The 18342-nt window shown below is 45.5% G+C and overlaps 1 long non-coding RNA gene across 4 annotated transcripts in view; it reads right to left on the bottom strand.

Moving 5' to 3' along the window:
• The window catches only part of LOC142814598 (uncharacterized), a 496656-nt gene extending 485041 nt beyond the window's left edge, over positions 1-11615 (bottom strand). For all 4 annotated transcript variants that reach the window (XR_012894961.1, XR_012894962.1, XR_012894959.1 and 1 more), the window contains exon 1: positions 11346-11615. This is a non-coding gene — a long non-coding RNA (uncharacterized LOC142814598). The remainder of the gene's footprint in view (positions 1-11345) is intronic.
• Between the last annotated feature and the right edge of the window lie 6727 nt (positions 11616-18342).

Below are 18342 nucleotides of genomic sequence, written 5' to 3'. Positions count from 1 at the left end.
AACCGTGCCACTTGTCGCAAAAGGTGCACGAGAGGTACAGCCCTAAAGCTAGTTCATGATTTTCCAGCACCTGATATCCTGACGACGCCCGTTTGGTGCAGCTGCATACACAGCTGAGCAGACTACACAGCATTTAGACGTAGGTGCCATACCCACCTCTACTTACAAGTGTGTTCTGCCAAGATGCTTGCGCCTAATTAAATAAGGCGTACAAAAATAATGCTTCCACCGTTTGGCACCTGTTAATTCGCTTGTGATATCGCACTGTGCTTGCACTGCTGAACTCGTGCTGCACAAATTTTGAACTTCTCGTGCACAGCCGTGAACAAGTTCACATTGGTGCAGGTGAATCAAACGAACCCTTAAAAGATGGAAGCTTGAAGATATGAAAAATCTGTGAACACGAGGTGTCAGAGCAAATGTTTTGACAAGCACTCTCGTCTCCTATGAAGCTCCAACATCATTTGTTTTAATCCATGGCAGCCAGAATCAATGTAAATTCGCCCTATACTGTATGACTCTTAAAAGGGCCTTGAAACACTTTTTTTTTCAAAAAATCATGGAATGAACTCACTGGAAGAGCTCACTGCCCCTCGAAATTAACGCAGCAAAAAATTTTAAGAATCCGTCCAGTACGAGGGGAGTTACAAAGGTTTGTTACATGCTGCAATTGCATTCTCTTCTCTCGTCCCGGTGAAAGCTCTTGAAGCTAAGCAGGCAGAGATGGCAGGGCCACGGAAAAAGGTCACGTGCACCTCGTGACCTTCAGTACTTTTTGTTCTTCGAATGCGCGGCTTTTTCAGTGTGATCGTGTGCGCACGCGTGGACAAGTAGCGGCCTCTCGCAGCAATCTCTGCAACCAGCGAGCGCGCCTTGTTCAAATCAGCCAATGGCTGATAGATGGGCTTGCTACGTGGGATTTTTGGGCATATTCTGTCATTTGTCGAGAGAAGAGAAAGCAATGTTGAGCTGATGTAGATAATTATTTGTGAATTACAGGCCGCGTGATGCGCTATATTATTTGGCCCGCGAGTTGTCGGGAGCCTCTACCGTACCGATCGGCAGCGTTTTCCGACCAAGCTCAAAAAGTGTCGCAGGGCCCCTTTAATCATATCATGGTAGGCATGTTAATTGTGAGAAATTATCAATTGCATTAAAAATGAACACACCCAGAGTGAAGGGCATAAACGGGCTTTCCGGCAATTAGTTGTGCCTTGTGCCATAGTTTACAAACTACCCTTAGAACAATTTTTTCATAATTAAATCTGTTTACCTCATAGAAGTTCACACAAAAGAAGATTCACCAGAGCTCACAAGGCTGCACTCAATTGCATTAGCCTTGCACACATGTTAAATGGGCTCCTTCAAATAATGAATTGTAAAGGTGATTATCATTTGCAGAACAGCTTCACCAAGCATGCTGATGTGGTCGTGATTAGCAAGATCATGTTCATTGGATGTGGTAGTGTTCTTTTTTTGTATAGCATAGAAACGTTTCAGATTTATTTGAGCACATCTGCTTCTGTTTAAATTCACTTGTCATAGCTATAGCGTCGACCTCTGCGAAGTAAAATTCTGTGCACTACTGTCATGAAAAAAATCTAGGAAATCGCTGAGGTAGTTAAAACGTACATGACTTTGACTTATCCACAACCACACTTCAAGATAGTAGGTATTTCAAGGCGAAACCTCTAAAACTAGTAGGGAGAAAGCAACTGCAGCTTCCAAACCGAAGTATACGGAAAAAGTCAACACAACAAGAAGTGTGTTTATGTGAGCTTTATCGACCCAGCATTTGCACAAATTCACATCATGCGCCTTCAGTTTATTTCACATGTATTTGCTTGCAAGAGAGTGCTGAATTCTATCGACATGTGTACGCAAAAAAAAAAAAGATTGTGCTCGGAGCTGGGCGGTTGTTTTGTGTACTGCATGAGCACCGAAAATGATGTATACGCAACAAAAATGCAGAATTCCTGCCTAAAGCTTATTTTCTTAGAATTGTGCTTTTTCAATCTGTAAGCACTCATCTCATAACTCTGTTCCTTTAGCATACTTGTTCGCTGCATACTCAGCAGACCGATTATTACTTGTGACGAGAAATTCTAGCTGTTGTAACTGTGTAACTTAACTTTAACGATAAACGTAACAAGCTTGAAATATTTTATGCCTATCACCTAAACACATAACACCTCTGATACGAGCCAAGAATTAAAAACTCCTGCCTACCCCATTGACATGACGCGACATTGCACAATTGTGAAGTACTCAATGTAGCATTGCAGGACGAGAAATATTCAGAACTACACGCATCCGCAATTGTTTACGTATCAAATTTAGCATAACTGTATGTGTACACTGATCTCACTGCGCAAGCTATCTGTCAGCAATATGCAAGTTTTGTTCCCAATTCCACGTCATGCATTCACTTCACTTCAAGATCAACACTACTTGGCAAGCGCGGCATATATAGCTAAAGCTGCGCTATAAAACTCGAACGCCGCAACACAATGAGAGCGACGATCATTCAGCAATCTGGGTTACATGCATACATTCTTTAGCTTTCAAGAGTCTTTACACGTGAGTTGAAATCTTTGGACATGTATGAGTGACTTGTTTTGTTCGGACCTGACTGCATACATCGGTTGTACCGACTGGGGCAGTCGCACTAAACGGTGTAATGGTTACTTGATTGACGTTGTTTTTGCCAGTCGAGGCCAGTTTGGTCACGGTGATAAGTGCGCGAGTGCAACCAGTTTGTCGTTTGAAAAGCGCGCGAGTGCATCAGCGCGAGAAAGACGTCGACGACGACTGAATGGGTGGATGCGAGCTTGTTTCGTGCCTTCAGCGAGGAAGAAACGAGGTGCAGACGCAGTGCGTGAGGTGACGTCCGAAAACGTGACCAAGGAGAGGCTCCCACGCTGTTTGGGAGAGTAGCCGAAGAAGGAACACGGGAGACGTGGCTGAGACGTGGCGGAGGCAAGCAGGCTGCAGGGTGCGGGAGTGGCGGCTGTGTTCCTGTGGCAATGTTGCTGCGGGCTCCCACCTGGACGTGTTCTGGAGGGCCAACCACCGTCCAGCGTTGACCGGGCACGTCCCGTCCGTCTTTGGTTCCTCGCCCAAGCTTCGGAGGAAGAACGCCGACAGGGCGCTCACCTTGGGTCCATCGACGCTGCCTGTCCTCCGAGCTACACCGAGATCCCCGTGACCCCGACGGCGTTTCGCCACTTTAAGCTCCGCTCTATGTCCGTGTTCCTCAACAGAACGATGACCGTCACTGTTCATTTCTTCTGAACGCTTGAATTTATCCGTAAGCTCCCGAGCCTTGTTAACTTTAGCTCTTTGTTGTTCTCTGGTTTTATTATCACTTTCTCTTTCATTCTTGTATACAAATATATCGAGTGCTGTTTTTTTGTTTCTTTATACACAAATGGTCTCGTATTTTCTTTGCCGATGACGACTCTGTCGTCGGTTTGTACCCACACGAACCTACACGAAAGCATCGTGCTAAACAGCCCCGTGACAGTCACCTGGCACTAATTAGACACGCGAACTGCGATTCAACAACGAAAAAAATAAATAAATTACTACAGGGAGGGAGCAGCGCGGAAGCGCAAACGAACAGTAGACTACCAAGCCCGCAACGAAAAAAAAAAAACGCACCTGTCTAATGAGGATGGATAGATATGGCTGTACCCTTTAGATCGGGCGGTGCCTAGCGCCACCAAGCCGTAATACTTAATGAAACAAAAACTACATTTATTTTGTTTCCTTTAAAAAGTGAGTTTGAGGATTCGTACTTTGCAGGGAAGAGTTTAATTTTCACTCGTGCCTTGACTTTAGCCACCAATCAGATAACCTCCTTCTAGTTAGGGCTACCCGCTTAAAGTATTTTGCCCTCCCGGTCCCTAAACCCCAGTGCTTTGAGAAACTCTGCGCCATCATCCTGAACTATAGGGTGAAGCCCTTTACAGAACATTATAAAGTGTTCGGCAGTTTCTTCTTCCTCTCCACACGCACTGCATACTGTGTCTACCCTTCGTATTTGACCCGACATGTCTTGGTTCGCAGTACTCCCGTCCTGGCCTGAAACAGTAGAGAACTACCCCGAGTATTAGCATAGATCATTTCCTTGGCAATTTCCTGCTTAAAAGTTCGATAGATCTCTAGTGTGGACTTCTTAATCATGCTCATTCTCCACATGTCAGTCTACGTTTCCTTCACTCTCTTCTTAAGTGATAGTTCTTTTTGGTTTGGCCACCTGCTGTTTTCTAAGTATTTACCAGTCAATTTCCTGGTTCTCTTCCTCCATTTTGTATCGACATTCTTCATGTGCAATAGCTGAAAACCTTCCTAGCCCAACGCTCCTCCCGCACTTCTCTCAGCCGCTTCTCAAATTTTATCTTGCTGCTAGCTTCCCTGCCCTCAAATGATGTCCATCCCATATCACCTTGTACTCTCTGATTTGGTGTATTCTCTTGAGCTCCTAAAGCAAGCCTTCCTATTCCACGTTGCTTAATTTCTAATCCTACTTGAACTTCTGATCTCATGCACAAGACTACATCGCCGAACGTCAGCCCAGGAACCATGACCCCTTTCCATATTTCTCTCACAACATCATACCTATTGTAATTCCACAGAGCTCTATTTTTCATCACTGCTGCATTCCTGTTACCTTTAGTCATCACGTATGTTTCGTGTTCCCTCAGGTACTCGGTCCCATTGCTTATACATACGCCCAGATATTTGTATTTATCTGTTATCTCTAGCGTGACCTCCTTTATTCTAAGCTCACTACCTTCGTTGTCATTGAAAATCATGACTGCTGATTTTTCCTTACTGAATTTAAAATCTAACCTATCTCTCTCGTTACCGCTGATGTCCATCAATCTCTGCAAATCTGCCTTGTTGTTGGCCATTAGCACTATATCATCTGCGTACATTAATGCTGCAGTGCATCATCAATAAGTTTTCCTTGTTTGACTAAAGAGAGGTTGAAGCCCAGTCCACTTCTCTCTAATTTGGCCTCTAATCCTTGTAGGTACATCATGAATAATAAGGGTGACAGGAGACAACCCTGTCTAAGCCCCCGTTTTACCTCTGCAGGCTTGGATACCTGTTTTTCCTACTTCATAACTACCTTGTTACCTTTATAGATACCCTTTAAAAGATTAGTGACTACATGTTCCAAGCCTAGTGTGTCCAGTATTCCCCACAATTCCTCTTGAACCCCGCTATCGCACGCTCCCTTGATATCCAAAAATGCTAGCCACAGGGGCCTGTGTTCCTTTTTTGCTATTTCGATGCACTGCGTCAGTGAGAACAGATTGTCTTCCAACCTCCTGTGTTTCCGAAACCCAATCTGCAGTTCCCCCAGCACCCCCTCATCCTCTATCCATGCCTGCAGTCTTTGCTTTATAATCTGCATCGCCAGCCTGTAGACCACTGATGTCACTGTTATAGGACGGTAATTGTTTATGTCAGCTTTGCCCTCCTTTCCTTTATAGATCATGCTCATCCTGCTAAGTTTCCATCCATCGGGGACTTCACCATCGATTATTATTTTGCTCACTGCCTCTCTCAAAGCCTGCTTAGACTTCGGACCTAATGTCTTTATCAGCATAATTGGAATGCCATCTGGGCCTGTCGATGTACTACTAGGAACCCTTTTCTCAGCCATTTCCCACTCTCATTGTGAAAATGGAGCCATTGCACCACTTGACTCGTCCTTGTCTATTGTGGTGCATAAAGTACTTCTTTGTCGAAATTTTTCTGTCACCCTTGTTCTTATATATTCGATAGCTTCGTCCCCTTCTAACCTAGCACCTTGGGCTGTAGTTATAAAACTCTGCTCTAGGCTTGTCTCATTTCTTAGGGAGTTTGGATGGTTTCAAAATTTTTCAGCTGCCTTTCTATCTTTTTTATGTACTTCTGCCAGCCACTGAGCTCCCTTCCTTCTAATCTTTTCATTGATCAGAAGGGATGCATCTCTTCTACAGCTTAGAAAAGTTTCCCATTTTCTTTCAACATCATCTGTCGGTTCACCCCACTGCTTAGCATGTCTGTGTTTCCCAGAGGCTTCCTGACGTTTTGCTATGGTTCTCTTAATTTCCTCATCCCACCAACTTTTGGGCTTGTGTCTTCTTTTCTGGGGTGACTTGTCACGCGTCTTAGCAAGCTCTAGCTCAAAGAGTCTAATTAGATTCGTGTATGTCCACACTGTCTTATTATCCTCCGTGATTACTTTCTCAATTTGTTTAGTGGCTATTTAGATTTGCCTTTCTGAATCAAAATTTTTCTGTAGTTGCTCATCTTGTCTCCTTCCCAGTTTCACTGCTCTTCCAAAACTTAGCTTGATACGTTTGTGATCACTACCCAGACTTCTGGAGCCACCTTCATCATGTGCATTCCCCTGAGCTTATCATACATCCTATGTGACATCAGTGCATAATCTATCGTCGACTGCAGTCTTCCTACCTTCCATGTCATTTGCCCTTTACACTTCTCGGTACTGTTGCAAATGATCAAATCAAGCCTTTCACACATATCCATGATCATTTTGCCTGTCGGGTCGGTATACCCATCTATATCTTCTATGTGCGCGTTCATGTCTCCTAGTATAATTATCTCGCACTCTCTTCCTAACTCCTGAATGTCCTTTGAGGATATTAGGAGTAGCAGCGCCATCTCGCGTCATGGTATTGAAGTTCAGTACGCCGCCACTACCTTATTTTGATACAACAGCCCAAAGGTACAGTTTCCTTGGTAAGTGTTCTCTGGTGCAGTGCTTGTTACGGTTGACTCCACTTGACTCCGTTGATGCTTCTGACGAAGTGTGATGGAAGCAACAGTCGCGTCAGTGAGTGTGCTGACGCAAGCATACGTCGTTGATTGCGGGACGAGTAATAACACGCAAGTAAGCACCGTTAATAGGAAGTTAATAGGAAGTCGCGTTCGCGGCCCGCCCGCAGAAAATCCGAAATAGCGTGCGGCTATCGCGGCCCGCGAGGTCCGCTGTTTTAAAAACAAAAGAAGAACCCGCAAAGCTAGTAGATGGGAAACTGTTACTCTCCACAAGAGCACAAAGAAATGAATTGTACGGTAAATCGTTCTGGCACCCGTATTCCAAAATTTTCGTTCTGTAGTAACGATCAGCATAATGTCTCATTGCGCCAGTGTCAATGCACAAAAACGATATTTGTTCACTTTTTTTCTTTTTTGCGGAGCTACATACCAATTTCTCAGGAACGCGCGCAAACAAACACAAAACTACTGATCCACTGATTACAGTCCAGCAAAATGTATACGCTTGGCGAAACTAGAAAGGAAGAAAAAAGAGAAAGAATGAAAAGGAAAGAGAAGGTAAGTGCAAGTGGGAGTGGGGGTGGGCATGGGATTCGTATAAACGGTCGATTATAAAGCAATCCGTCTTCCTTGCTCACTGGGCATTCAATTCGGTGCATCGAATCTGGACATTACGAGCAAAATCTCTGGTCGGACAGCTGTCAGCATTATAGTGGGTCATTGATGCAGCCCCTGAGCGGTTTAAGATGCTATATATACCTTTCACAGGAATCCTTTTCATCGTCGACTCATCTTAGATTTGACAGGGTGAATTGGGAAGGTGGAGGGGGAATCGTACTGCACTTACAAAATTCGCAGCGTCACATAGGAGTCGTTCTCTTCAGACGTGACAACGGGATGAAAGGTTACTTTATACCGCGTTGGATTTAATTACCACTCCCTTGATTTGTGCCGTTTTGTTAATCACATCACACGTTTAAGAAGCTCACTTTGCGTGTGGTAATAGCGAGTCGGCGCATTCCCAGTATTGCATCAATTGAGCACAGCTACAAGGGGTGCTTACGGAGTTCATCTTATATATGGAGTTCATGATTACGGAGTTAGACAAGGAGAGCAGAAAAGTGGGTCTTAAAATTAATCTGCAGAAAACGAAAGTAATGTACAACAACCTCGAAAGAAAGCAGCGCTTCGAGATAGGTAATAGTCCACTTCGAGTTGTGAAAGACTATGTCTACTTAGGGCAGGTAATAACCATGGAGCCAAACCACGAGATTGGAGTAACCAGAAGAATAAGAATGGGGTGAAGCACATTTGGCAAGCACTCTCAAATTATGACAGGTATATTGCCACTATCCCTCAAGAGGAAGGTATATAACAGCTGTATCTTTCCGGTACTTAGCTACGGAGCAGAAACCTTGAGACTTACAAAAAGGATTCAGCTTAAATTGAGGACGACGCAGCGAGCAATGCAAAGAAAAAATGATAGGTGTAACCTTAAGAGACAAGAAGAGAGCAGAATGGATTAGGGAACAAACGGGGGTTACGGATATAATTAAAATCAAGAAAAGGAAGTGGACATGGGCCGGGCATGTAGCGCGTAGACAGGGTAACCGCTGGTTATTAAAGGTAACTAACCGGATTCCCAGAGAAGGCAAGTGAGTTAGGGGGAGACAGAAGGTTAGGTGGGTTGATGAGATTAAGAAATTTGCAGGTATAAATTGGCAGCAGCAAGCACATGACCGAGTTAACTGGCGGAACATGGGAGAGGCCTTTGTCCTGCAGCGGACGTAGACAGGCTGATGATGATGATGATGTTGATGATGATGACGATGACAAGGTGTGCTATGTTACGACTCGCTCTGCCACCGACTCTGTTGCGTACTGCGCCGAGCTCGGGCCGCCAAGGTTGTTCTGTGGCGCGTTTCTCAGCTCACGGCTGCTTCCGCGCAGAGCTGATACAGACTAGTGGGCAAGACGACGGTGAGTTAAGGCAATGTTTGCGTACAGCATAAAAATAGAGGCGTTACATATTCGGCCCTGAGGCCGACAGCTTACGGACTTGAAGAGCTGAGATGTCTTCTCTCTGACGCATTGATCGGCTGCTTGGCATCGCGCCGCTTGCTTCTTTATAGGCCCCGGGGGATCCTTTACGTTAAAAACGTCCAATCAGAACCGCCGCTGGTGGCGTCAGCTTCCTCAAATCGGGACCCGCCGCTGGGTGGTGTCATGATGATCCAATTCGGAGCCGCTGTGCTGGGTTGCACCCATGTGCGAATGGTATCCCCATGCGTCGCCAGACTATACGGCTTTGATTGCATCGTCGGGCTGCAGTCGGGCCCGTGGGTTGAGGGAGCTCGCCGTGCGTTGCGTAAGACATACCAGCGCTGCCGGGCTAGATGACGTCGTTGAGGTGATGAAGTCAGGCGGGCTCGCTCCCTGGCCTTGACACAGATTGCCGTTGCAGGGGCAATGACGCTCGGTCTGTACTCCAAGGCGTAAGAGCTAGTGGGTGTTCGTTCGTGTTCAAGAATGCACAGTATACATAGACACTGCGCAGTACCAAAAAAAAAAAGAAGGAAAGAACAGGACGAGCTACGTAGCGCTGAACGTATAGTGTATATGTTCTTTCTTTCGTACTGTGCAGTGCATATCCACTTAGTGCTCCTTCAAACATGAACTGCACGTAACTTACCCGAACTACGATTGCGGCATCTTTATTAGCAACATTTAGGGGGCTAACAATCGTTTAAGAAAGCAGTTTATGCGCTGAACGTTTAGAAACCTGTGTTTCTTAACTACCACGCTGTATAAATAAGTATTAGATGAATTGCACTGACGTCAATGAAACTAACATTTTGGAGCAAAACATAAGGTGAGGCAAAGTTCGTGTCGTCACGTTAAAGTTATTGGTACATCGCAAGCAGAGTCATGCGTTATTCGCGAGCAAAAGCCAGTAACGCTCTTGCGGCGTAATTATGACTTTATCACCCTGATCATACATCATTTAAGACTGCTATTTCTGACTTGTCACACCACTCCCCTCTGCAACGCCGCAAATGGCATTGAGAGTAATTAAGTAGGTAAAAAGAAATGAATAAGTAAATAAATAGGGTCAACAGCCACAAGATAACGATGCGTTGACATGTTGCAAGTCGCCATGTTGTAGCAGCGATATTCTTGAAATCTGCGTCTAGACATCATGCGCAAATTATCAACTTTGTATTGCGTTACGCTATACAGGGTTCTCAATCGAGCATATTGCGATTTTCGACATCTTCTTGAGATTTCTTGTTTGCTATAAACTCATTCTAACTTCCCAACAGCCTTTGACCGTCGTGGAGGGTGTTTGCCGTGACGTACGCCGACCACCTACGGCAGCGCTATTGCATTAAAAAGGGCCAAGTTTTGTACTTATGATAAGATAATACGCATGCTATCAGAAGCATAACTGATTGATATGTGGGGTTTAACGTCCCAAAACCACCATATGATTATGAGAGACGCCGGAGCGGAGGGCTACGGAAATTTCGACCACCTGGGGTTCTTTAACGTGCACCCAAATCTGAGTACACGGGCCTACAACATTTCCGCCTCCATCGGAAATGCAGCCGCCGCAGCCGGGATTTGAACCCGCGACCTGTGGGTCAGCAGCCGAGTACCTTAGCCACTAGACCACCGCGGCGGGGCCAGAAGCATAACTCCCAGGAAACAGATACTAATAGGTTTGTGACAAACCTGCGTATAAACAGGGCTGCATTCACCCATCCTGGTCATCAGGATGAGAAAGATCCTAAAACGTTTCAATCGGCAAACTATCACAGTTCTCGTTCGCGACACCAATTTGGAACCACAAATTAATTCGGTAGGTTCACTCAAAGATTGCTATATATTACGAAACTCACTCTCCGGCATCCTATGTGTAGCGCATCTAGGACGGGGCAGAGCAATTAAGAGACACACAACAGACACTCTCTTGTTCTATCCCATGATGTGGAAGCACACCGACGCTGTACCACATCACGTGGTAATGCACGGCACTCACCGAAGCGCAGCAATGGGATAACAGCAGAGAAAGGCGGGAGGGAATGCTATCCAGCCCTGCCATCAGCTGAGGCTATAGTCAGGAGGGCTGCCTTAGAATAGGGGCCCTATACCACGCGGCGTTGCCCTGTTTTAGCGGCAACGAAATCTTTTGCACAAATAAAGTTTTGTTCTTGTTCTATCCCGTCCTGGATGCGCTATACATCGGGTGCTACAAGCCCGCCATCCAACCTTAGTTTGCTTCATTTTCTAGGCCCATGCAAACACCGTATTCTGGAGAGATCCAAATATATGTACAGAAAAGAGTGTAAACTGCGTCCATCTATATACCGTTTGTGTAGCTAAGCTAGCGTTTTTATGATACGCCAGCTTTTCTATGCTCTTCTAGATATATCTTCTTGGTAATATACATACACATGGCCAGCTTGTTGCAAAATGACATTCACCAATCTCGTTTATCACTAGAAGAGTGTATGACAAACAAGCCGTGTAACACTTACGAACGTTGAGCAGCTTCTTCAACGGCGGCTGTTCATAGACGCTTCAGCGTGCCGACTTCCCAATGGGCGTACTTCCTTGTCCTTCCCACTGAGTAATCTTTCCTGGGTAATCGCAAACGACAGGCACCCACGTAACATTTGCTTGTTATTCACGAGAACACAAACACGTCTCCCGGGTACAAGGCGTAGTACACACTTCAAGAACTCAGGTTATAGACTGAACGTGGCGCAGTCGCACTACAGGCTGCGTTTCGCGTGAATGCACGGCCCCTTCCGTCAGCTCTGGCAGGATCTATCGCGGCGCGTCTCGCACGCTCCAGACACACCGTGGCGTTGCGGTGGCGATCTGGGCTTATCGCGTTATCAAATATCTTGGTAGCAGGACGGGTAAGAGCGAAAGCTATAGGCTTATGGTGCTGACTCTGCATGCAAGGCGTGTTGTCGGCCGCCTCGATTGCTGACGCACTGGCATTGCGATCAAGCACCGGTACAACGTGCTGGGCACGCATGTGGCTTCGCGCTGGCTCCGACGCAGGCGGAGTGCTCCAGCGTTATAATATAGCGGTTAGGTTCTTGGCGAGAAACATCAAATCATAACTTTTGCGAGAACGAAGCCCGACTCTGAACAATAATTGTTAGAAACTTACGTTCAAAAACTACGATATCATTAATGAGGAATGCCACAATGGAGGGCTTCGAAAATTTTGACCAGCCGGTGTTCTTTGGCGTGCATCGAAGCCCACGTATGCTTTTCTCGCATTTCGCCTCCACTGAAATGCAGCCACCGAGGCCGGCATTCGATCCCGCGACTTAAGGCCAGCATACGAGCACCACAACCACTCACCGTATCGAAATATAAGAAATAAGATATTCGTTATAAACATCACCTACTTCTTGCAGCAGATGCGTTGGTATTCATAAAAAAAATTAAATGTTCTTACCAACCTGAACGCTTTTTTTATTTGATTTTTACACTGAGAAGTAATCAAAACCATTTCGCGCCTTACAAATAAACAAACACCATCGTACTTGCGTTAGTAAGCAGCTGGATCACGTAGTGTTAGGTTACTCGGTATTTCAATGTCAGCACGTAGCGGGCAGGCTCGAGCGTGCTCTCCTCGCACGAGATTTTACAACGACACAAGCCGACCATGAGACGCACGCATTTATACATTTTGCTGACAGAACTTCTTGCATAGCTCCCACAGCCTTGCACCTGATCTGTGAAACGGCGTATGAACGTAGCAGTTACTCTAATACGGCGACGTATTTACATGACAAGTAAATAAATAAAAGAAATTTACGATGCTGCCAAGCATTTACTCTCTGCGTTAAAATTGTTGCTGTGCGCTCAGGACATGCAGTTCAATATAGCGTTAATGCTCGTCATTTATGTTGTTTTCGGAGATGCAGTTACACCCCGTCATTGAAGCAATTTGTGATCCAGGTGGCGGGTTGGATATCACCACCTTTCTTTCTAATATAGCGAAACGCGTGTAGACACTCTCATAAATGCGTGACGATATTCGCTGCCCGCAAAACTGTCTCCCGTATTATTATTACTTAGGCTCAATATTTTTCCCGAAAATATTTTCCTACAATACTGAGACGATATGAAACATCTTTGCCCGAACAGACACATTCCTTATATAGCTCCTTTTTGAATCGACAATTAACCAATAATGTTCGTTATTAGCGATTAAAGCCACCTGACAGGGTCAATTTTTTTTTCTTCAAAAAAGCCGGCTATATCCTTTTAGCAATGCCCATTTAGTTGGTGATGTCGGCTGTCTGATGTATGTGGCTGTTGTTTGTTGTTGTTGTTGTTGTTGTTGTTGTTGTTGTTGTTGTTGTTGTTGTTGTTGTTGTTGTTGCTGTTGTTGTTGTTGCTGTTGTTGTTGTTGTTGCTGCTGCTGCTGCTGTTTATCATGCATTTCTTACTTCATCTTTGCAGAACTGCATCCTTGGCTTATTTAGTTTATAGTTGCGAATATTATTTCGTTCTTCTAATATACATATATTCGTTTATTTAAAATTTTACGCAAAATAGTTTATAAAATATGGTAAGAAAGATCCTTTGATCACAGACTCTATAACGAAAAGAGCCCATTGGCTCTATCTTCTTCTTGAAATCCTGACTTGGTATCCACATTTTTTATTGATTGATTGATATGTGGGGTTTAAGGTCCCAAAACCACCATATGTATATGAGAGACACCGTAAAGGAGGGCTACGGTGATTTTGACCACCTGGGGTTCTTTAACGTGCACCCAAATCTGAACACACGGGCCCACAACATTTCCGCCTTCATCGGAAATGCAGCCGCCGCAGCCGGAATTCGATCCCGCGACCTGCGGGTCAGTAACTGAGTACCTCAGCCACTAGACCAACACGGCGGGTCGGTACGCATATTCTTTAAACAGACACGTGAACTCTCTCTAGGAGCCGTCACGCTCTCATCAGAGAGTCCTGGAACCCAGGGAGAGTTAATGCGTATCTTTAAAAGGAGTCACATACATGACTCTCTGAAAGGAGTAAGCATACACCTTCTTTTTTTCCTACAAATTGTATGCGGTTGCCTTGGATAAATGTCTAGTTATTTCCTTCCACTCATGTTTTCGCAAACAGCTACCCGAGCCTTATTTTGTGTGCAAGCCATATATGACAGAACTGCAGTGTGCATAAGAGGCCGTGGCATGCATGCAAAACCCGAGATCAAAAGCTCCAAATCTGTGCATGTACACATTGCCAAGTACGCATACGGATTGTATGAGCGTACGCTCGGTTCGCGGTCATCTGTTATGTCCCAGGCACCCCGTCCCCGACTTGAAGGTCACGTGCACATGGGCCCCTTTTTGTATACAAACCCGAGTGTGAGCGAATGGAGCTTTCTCGTCGACCCGGGCGTTTAGCGTCACTTTAAATTCGAATAAATCATAAACTGGCGGGGAAGATACGCACCGTAAACACGTGTATATAGTGTCAACCTCTGTGACCCCGTTGGGCTGCTGGGCCACGTGTTCACGCGAAATTTATTCCTACCAGACGAAGCCGCTGCATAGAAAATATATGATGCAAAGTGCAATCCAAAGTGCAATGCAAAGTGCAAATGCAATATGATGCAGAGTGAGTAATTTGATTCAACGTATGATTCCCGTCTGGATGCTGCTTATGAATAGGCACATACTGGCGAAAGCATTTCGATTATTAAAACTTGTCCCAAAGGATATAAACTTTAGATAACTAATCGCATGCTGAATATCTCATAGAAGCTGAAGGGACGGGGCTGCTTTTGCAACTCTTCATGAAATGAGAACAGTTTTTTTATGTTGCCATAGCTGCGCAACATGAAACATTTCAGTAGGTTGCCTAAAATCAACGGTGTCTTTAAAAAATGAAACACTTCTAAGAAATTTAACACGCTATCAAGAGAATGTCACGACAACAATGAAAGTCGGAAGAGGCACAGTCACGTAAATTTGAAAATAATTGAAAGACACAGCCGCACCGCTATAACATATATTCGGCCCGCTTCGTAATATGACACATATAATAATAGCGAGTATTTTTCTTCTTCTGTGTTTAGTATACAGTGCGCATGCTAGAATGAATGGAAGCCTATCTAGATGCCACAACCAATGAGGCATAAAATCTAAAACATTACCCATTCTGGTGGCTTTCTAGGTTCCTCTCTCGTTGATCTCTTGCTCGTCTTATCTACTTAAGTGCTCCACGCATTCTCGCACCGCCAAACAGCTCGCACCGCCAAAGTGTAAACAGTGACGCGAAGCACTGCGAAGTGTGATTCAGCCGAGAACCCAAAGCAGCATTGGCGTCCCTCACTCGTCAGAATGTCACAGACGGGCACAGGAGCATGATCTCCAGTGACTATTTCTACTTCGGTGTGCTTGTTTTCGGAAGGGAAAAAAAAAGTATCTCGCCGCCTATACGCTGCTCTATCTTATTCACGGACTCCCTTTTCTACCAGTGCAGCGGATGTTCCGGGAATCATGCCCGCGTTTTGCAGCGCACCAGCCGAGTGAAGACGGCCACGAAAGCCCGGTGGGAAAGGGGGCATTGAAGTGGAAGGGGGTGTTGCCGTCCGGTGCCCTCTGACGTGCGGCCGTCGGGCCGGCCATCGATCAGCGGCTAGGCCTGCGGAAAACAGGCCCGCGGGAACGTCCAATTGTCGCCCCCCCAACCCCCCTGCTTTCTTTCAGCCCTTCTTCCTGCCACCTCGGTCCGCCTGGACCCCAAGGCACGACCACGGGCTGCCCTGCATGCCCTGCTTGCATGTTCCGCAGCTCCTGGCAGAAGGCCAACCGGAAGAACGCGCAGACTCTTCCAGGCGCGTGATGCCGGTCGCTGTAAATTTCACCTTGAACTGTAAGCATCCACCCCTTTAACATTGTAGTTGTGACAATCGCGAGGCAACGTTTCTCACGCTGATTCATTCCAATCCAAAAATGCATTATGTATAATGAGTGGATATTGAAAGGGTTTGCAGCGCAAGCACAGGTGTGCGGAAGCAAAGGTGTAACATTTTTGTATAAGTGGATTCCGCCACTGGCGGAACGTATGTCATTTCCTAGGTGCCACACTTTGTGTTTCATCTTCTGGCAAGAAGTGGTGTCACGTTATACTCGCTTTACGGGTCCCCGCTTCCTAAAGGACTGCGGAGAGTTCCTTTAGACAGTATACTCACCGTTTCCCCGGAAAGAAGAAACTTCCTTTAGGAAGTGTACTCGCCGTTTTTCCGAAAAAAAGAAACGGAAGAACGACTCGAAGGAGTTTCGTGAGAGCCCTCTAGATTTGAAAGACTCTAAGCTCCGCTGGGGAAATCGTCAAGTATGACATTTTAAGGCGAAAGGTTGGATATTTCTTTATTCAAGAGACTTTGCGAGATTTTGAGAAGACTTTTTGGCGTCAGCGTGAATGACGGGGAAGAAAACTGATTACAGCCAAAAATCACGTGGTCCTCAAATGAATGTGTGTTCACCAGCGTTCCAAGAGTCACATTACGTCATCGGAAAATTCCGAAACAAAGGGTGACGTTAGCACCAAAGGCTCCCTGCGTATTCACGAATTCCTCGTCTCTTGAAGCTTTCATTTTCCAATGACCTTCTGGCATTACCTCATACCCCCGTATTCACAAACGCTCCTCGACTCGACTTTAACCCTTCACTTGAAAGAGCTGCGCACTGCGCAACTGCTCGGACAAAAATCACGCTGCGCTTGTTAAGAATAGCAGGAAAATATATTGATATGCAGTGACTTTTTTTGCCTAGAGATGGCGCATTCATCGGCTTTCTGAAGTGAAGGTGGAGCGCTGAGAGAAGGGACGTTCTAGAATACGGGCCATAGTCTGGTTGTGCGATCATGACGCCAAGTCATGAATTTGTGACATCATCATCACCTACTCATACACTCCTTTCTCGAGTTTTCTTATCGGCCCATTACACGAGTAAGTGCCGCTTTCACAAACCGCACCGAATGTTGAAGAACCATCGAGATAATCTTAGAAATGCTTCCGATGTGATTGTGCGCACAAGGCGAACATTACACTTTCTCCTGGAACTTACATGGCTGCTAGCAATAACGCTGGAATATTCGATGGCAAATGTATGAATGCCGACGCGCATCACCGCTTGTTCATCGATGGTCGATTTTCTGTTCGCTGATATCATTGTATGCAGAGTGTATTGCTTGCTTTATTTGACTTTCAGTTTCCCTGCCCTCATTTCGTTCAAATAGAGAGCTTAATATTCGACACACTGACTGCTGCCTTCGTCAACGTCCGACCACGTGACAACATGACGACGTAATCGTAAGAAATCGTCTCTCGGTTAATGGGGGGCCGATTCCGGATCCAGTGGAGCACCACGTCAAGTGCAGAAAATAGTTAAGTTAGGTAGGGTGTAGATGGGTATAAATAAAATAGACCCATGAGAACAAAATGGGGATGGTTTTAGCCTTGAGCCGTCCGGGGAAAATGTGCCAGAAGACTGTGAATTTTTGTCTTTTTTTTCACTGCTGGAATTTAGACTGTGGGACCAACAAATGACCGTGTACTAGCCAAAATTAACCCTAGTTTAGCCAAAACACGAATGAGTGTTATCCACTGCTGCCAGTGTACGAGTAAATGCAGATTATGCCAGAAACCTCATAAGCTATTCCGAAAGAAAAGTGTTGTAAAAAACGATATGCTTAAGTATGTGGTGTATTTCAGTTGTTGTGACAACATGATAGCTCTGATTTCTTTTTGCAATGGCTATATGCATGATATAGTCAGCAGTACTCCTGCTTTTGCAGGGGTGATGCATGAATGATTTTTTTTTTTTAGCCGGAACTGATTTATACATGATATAGTCCCCTGCCATAGTAGTTGCGCTGTCCATAAATGAATATCCTTGTCAGCCAACACTGTTATATTGGCTTAGGACGAACCGGTTACGACCTACGTAATAACCGGCGCGCTGAGAGCACATATTCGGCACATCAGATTTCACGGTTGGTATTAAGCAATCTGGCGTTCCTGCAAGAACAACGACCGCAGGTGTCGTTCTCCAATGTCGTCAGCTCCCACCGCGCTTTGCTACCCTAAAGGGTTTCCCACCCTCAGCGCGTTCACTATCCTTTTTGTGGGGCCTATACGACAACCCGATGTGCGCAAGGAATAATAAATAACAAGAAAGTTCTTTCTACCTTGGCCTTGAAGCAAATCAGCTCTGGACTATTTGCACACTTTCAATGCTGACAGAATCCATATACCCGAATGGCTTCGCCACCCTGATGAGCTCCACCTGTGCCAGCGTCATCCCATCGCGAAAAACAACCTCACCTACAAAATTTGTCACGCGAGCACATAGACTGGTTCGGAGATGGTTGCCCTGCGAGGTGTCATCAAGCACAACCAGCTAATAAACGAACAACCGGCTAATCGATGGGCAGTATACTGCGATTCAAAGGCAATTTACAATGTATTTCGTCGGCATAT

This window comes from Rhipicephalus microplus, chromosome 4, assembly GCF_043290135.1.
Source record: "Rhipicephalus microplus isolate Deutch F79 chromosome 4, USDA_Rmic, whole genome shotgun sequence".
Taxonomy (NCBI): Eukaryota; Metazoa; Arthropoda; class Arachnida; order Ixodida; family Ixodidae; genus Rhipicephalus; species Rhipicephalus microplus.
This window is presented reverse-complemented; position numbering and strand designations above follow the sequence as displayed.